This window comes from Neomonachus schauinslandi, chromosome 9 (genome assembly GCF_002201575.2).
Source record: "Neomonachus schauinslandi chromosome 9, ASM220157v2, whole genome shotgun sequence".
In the NCBI taxonomy this organism is placed as follows: Eukaryota; Metazoa; Chordata; class Mammalia; order Carnivora; family Phocidae; genus Neomonachus; species Neomonachus schauinslandi.
The window spans coordinates 3,175,307-3,180,260 of record NC_058411.1 but is presented as its reverse complement, the minus strand read 5'-3'; positions in this window follow the sequence as shown (position 1 = coordinate 3,180,260).

The window sequence follows — 4,954 nt, the reverse complement described above, 5'->3', positions numbered from 1 at the left end:
TCACTGGTCAAGTGTAGAGGCCTTAAAGAACTTTCCTAAGAAGCTAATGCATGTTCCAAGCAGACAGATGCACTTGGCAGACCATATGCTCAGCTCGTTGGCTCTGCAACAGCATCCTGGAATCTTCGTTCAGAGTCTGATGTGCTATTAATACACTGTGACTCACTTAGAGCTCTGCTTCCTGGAATGTTCTTCCCAGGGAGGTGAAGCGATGTTCCTTCCTATAGAAGAATCATCTGAAATCATACTTTCAAAGGTTTCAGTAGATCTTGAAGGCTTAGCAAAGAGAATAAAAGCTTCCTAAATTATAGAAAATTATGTAAACAAATGGCCATCTACCCAGAAACGGGGAGAGGCCAGCCGTATCTGCCAGTTATTCAGTCACAAATGTCCGGTGCGCTGGGCTGGTGGGAGCACGCTGGGCACGCGCCTCCCTTCGTGGGCAGAGCGGCCATGAACTAATCGTTGAGGGGAAAGGGTGCAAGGAGCCTGTGGCCGGGGCTTTTCTGAAGCATGCGACCCGTCCTTGGGGCTGGGCAATGGGATTTGACCTGGTGCAGAAGGGCATGAAGACCATTTTGGGCAGGTTATTGCTCAATATGGACAGGGTTTCTCTTTGGGATATGAAAACGGTTTCGCAATAGATGGTGGTGATGGTTGCACAACATTTTGAATGTAGTTAGTGGCACTGAACTGTACACTTAAAATGGTCAATTGTACGTTATGTACATTTTACCACAATTGAAAAACAAGCAAGGGACGCCTGCGGGGCTCAGTCGGTTGGGCGTCTGTCTGCCTTCAGCTCAGGTCATGATCCCAGGGTCCTGGGATCGAGCCCCGCGTCGGGCTCTCTGCTCAGCGGGGAGTCTGTTTCTCCCTCTGCCGCTCCCCCTACTTGTGCTCTCTCTCTGACAAATAAATAAAATCTTTAAATAAATAGTAAAAATAACAGCTTTATTGGGGCGCCTGTGTGGCTCAGTTGTTAAGCGTCTGACTTGGTTTGGGCTCAGGTCCTGATCTCAGGGTCTTGGGATCAAGCCCCGAACTGGGCTCGGTGCACAGTGGGGGATTCTGCTTCTCTGCCTCTCTCCCTCTGCCCCTCCCCTCCCTCCCCGTGCACTCGCACTCTCTCTCTGTCAAATAAATAAATAAAATCTTAAAAACAAAAATAACAGCTTTATTGAGATACGATTCATATACTATACAAATCATCCATTTAAAGTGTACAGATAAATGATTTTTTAAGTTGTTCTTGCTTTTTATTTTTTTAAAGACTTATTTGAGAGAGAGCAGTTGTGCAACCATCACCACAATCAATTCTAGAACACTCTGATCACCTCAAAAAGAAACTCTGTACTCATTAGCAGTCACTACTCACCCCCCTCCCTGCAGCCCCTGGGAACCATGCCTCTTCCTTCTGTCTCCATGGATTTGCCTGCTCTGGAAACTTCATATAAATGGGGTCATATTGGGGCGCCTGGGTGCCTCAGTCGTTAAGCATCTACCTTCAGCTCAGGTCATGATCCCAGGGTCCTGGGATCGAGCCCCCCATCGGGCTCCCTGCTCAGCGGGAAGCCTGCTTCTCCCTCTCCCTCTGCCTGCCGCTCCCCCTGCTTGTGTTCCCTCTCTCACTGTGTGTCTGTCAAATAAATAAATAAACTCTTTTAAATAAATAAATGGGATCATACAATACACCCGTGGCCTTTTGTGACTGGGTTCTTTCACTTAGCATGTTGTCCAGTTTCGTTCCCAGTGTGGCATGAATCGGTACTTCTTATGTACCTTTTAATGACAAGAATACAGTATTTGGAATAATACTCCACTGTATGGATCACTACGTTCGGTTTATCTGTACCTCTGTTGATGGACACGTGGTTTGTTCCCACCTTTTGGCTTTTGTGACAAACACTATGGAAGTGTGTGTCTGCGTCTCTGTGGACGTGTTCTTGTCTCCTGGGTAGACGTCGAGCGGTGGAGCTGCCGGACCCGACAGTAAGTCTCTGTTTAATTTTCTGAGCAACTGCCAGACTGTTTTCCAGAACGGCTCGGCTCCACATTCCCAGCAGCCGTGTAGGAAGTCCCAATTCCTGCACATCCTCACCAACACTTCTTAGTCTCTCTCCCTCTACTTCTGCATGTGTTTAGGGCATCCCAAAATAAAAGTTAGAAAAAATAGAAGAAATTAGAAACGGAGAGTGTTTGTAAACCGAAGTGCTTTGGCCAATCTATTAACAAAGACTTGATAGGCTGCCACATGCCAGGCTGTCCTGCGTATTTGGGAGAAACATCTGTAACCCAAACTCACACCCAGGTGGGTCAGCGCTTCCTGAGCCGCCGCCTTGGGAGGCAGAGCCGAGCCTGGAGCTTCCATCGCGCTCAGTCCCCAGCCTGGGTGCTGCAGGGGGGACGCCCCGGGGGGAGTTGGTGCACTCTCACCTCCGACGGGCCTCCCTCGGCGCCGGAGGCCCCGTGTGCCACCCTCTGCAGCTGGGACAGGGTGCCCTAGCATGGAAGGGGCCACCTGGCTTGAAGACGAGACAACACCATCGTGGTGGAAGTGCTTACCAGTTCCTGGTAGGAAAGACATGCCTCAGGAAGTGGGCACGGGCCCCGCTCCTTTGCGGGGGCTGCCCGCCAGCTACCGCCTTCCCACCAGCTGCGCTGCCAGCCAGAGTCTCCGTCCGGTCCCGGGCCTCGGCCGGGGCTAATGGCCAGCGTCCAAGGCACACAGTTAGCCACGGTCACCCTCCAGCTCTCTCGGCACTCAGCCTGTGCGCCGGTCCCTTCCCCAGGCCGAGGGTCCAGGCTCTCAAGCCTGGAGAGGCACACGGTCCCTTGTCTCGTCTCCTCTTTGTTGCCATCAGGTCAGCTTTCTGTCAGCAGTCAGCCCCTTCTAGAAGCTTCCGCAGGCCCCGCCCCGCCAGCAGAGCCCCTCCTTGCTGTCGTGCCTTCTGCGATGATGCTGGTCCATCCGTGCGGCCCACGCAGCTGCACCGGGCTAGTTCTCGGTGGCTGTTCCCGGCACACTTGGTTGACTGTATGCGAGGCGCTACTAAAAATTGAGAAGGCTAAAGATGAGAGCAGAGGCGGTGGAGGAGGACTTCCTAGACGACAGGCGGCTCAGGCTGGGGCTCCATTACCCCCCAGGACTGTGTGGTAGAAGCGAGCCCGGGTGAGGGCAGCTCGCAGGACTGGTGGGAAAGGCCCTAGAGGCGGAGGGTCCGGGCGAGGAAAAGCTGCGTCTCGGAGCGCTTGTTCACCGCCAGGCACCTGTGAAGTCCACTGCCTAGAAAGCGCCAGGACGCTTCTCCCAGGCATCATGGTTTCTAACTGACAAACAAGGTCCGAGGCGTGAGAAGTCCAGAGACTTGCTTGAGGTCACTTTTGAACGCCATTAGACTGCCTTCCGTAATTTTTTTAAGCTTATTTTTTTTAGCAATCTCTACACCCAGTGTGGGGCTTGAACTCAAGACCCCGAGATCAAGAGTCACTTGCTCTTCCAACTGAGCCAGCCAAGCACCCCCCATACTTGTTTTCATTTGCTATTTAAGTAAAACATACCATTAAAATCCACCCATTTTGGGGGCGCCTGGGTGGCTCAGTCATTAAGCATCTGCCTTCGGCTCAGGTCATGATCCCGGGGTTCTGGGATCGAGCCCCGCGTTGGGCTCCTTGCTCAGCGGGGAGCCTGCTTCTCCCTCTCCCTCTGCCTCTCCCCCATTTTGTGCACTAATAAAATCTTAATTTTTTAAAGAAACTTTTTCTTTAAAGATTTTTTTTGTAAAAGAGTCGGGCTCCCTGCTTACTGGGGAGCCTGCTTCTCCCTCTTCCTCCTGCTTGTGCTCTCTCAAAAAAATATAAAGATTGGGCACCAACTGGGTGGCTCAGTCGGTTAAGCGACTGCCTTCGGCTCAGGTCATGATCCTGGAGTCCCGGGATCGAGTCCCACGTCGAGCTCCCTGCTCAGCAGGGAGTCTGCCTCTCTCTCTGACCCTCCCCCCTCTCATGCTATCTCATTCTCTCTCTCAAATCTTTAAAATATATATATATATAAAAAAAAGACCTGAGAGAGCGAGCAAGCTGGGGTGGCAGGCGGAAGCAGAGGGAAAGGGGGAGAATCTCAAGCAGATTCCCCCTTGAGCCCGATTTGGCACTTGATGTCACGACCGAGATCATGACCTAAGCCGAAATCAAGAGTCATACACAACCGACTGAGCCACCCAGGCACCCCTGAAGCTTTAAATATTTAACAATTGTTTGATGTTGACCTAAGTTCGGTTGGTTTTTGCATACTGATTTTAGGACTGCTAAATTCATGTCTTGTTCTCATTCCATTTTTGTTGCTTCCTTGCTGGTTGCCTACAACTCTGTAACCCGGGACCAGCCTTCACCTCTTCCAGTCCGTCCCTCCTCAGTGGGACGGGACTAGTTATGGAAGCTGTGAAGCAACACTGGATTTTGAGGCCATGTTCTTGTGTCAGCTGGCTCCTCACTCTGTGCTGAGCATCCATCTTCTTCGTGGTCTGGGTTCCAAACAGGGTCACTGGGTGGTGCTTCCAGATCCACAGTACACCTTTGCCTCAAGTAACTCAGTTGGGAGATCACTTACAGAGGTCCTCTGTGGATTCTGTGTCTAATGCCATCTTCAGCATTCTTACTCGACTCAAGAAACACGTTAGAAATCTTCCCTTTTGCCCTTCTTGGCATTCTTTTTAGTGTGAAAACCTCACACTTCCTCCCAGCTGGTAACATCTTTCACTAAGCAGCAAAACACCAGAAAGCCTGGGTTTTGGAGGTAAATCTGGAATCAAGTATGGACGCCTCAACGTAAGCAATCCCTGCTTGTCTGAGACCAGAAACTTCTCAGAAGATTAAATGTGATTACCATTCAGGAGGCAGTCAGCAGCTGCAAGGGCGCCAGGGGACCAACCTTCCCCAGGACATGCAACTCCTT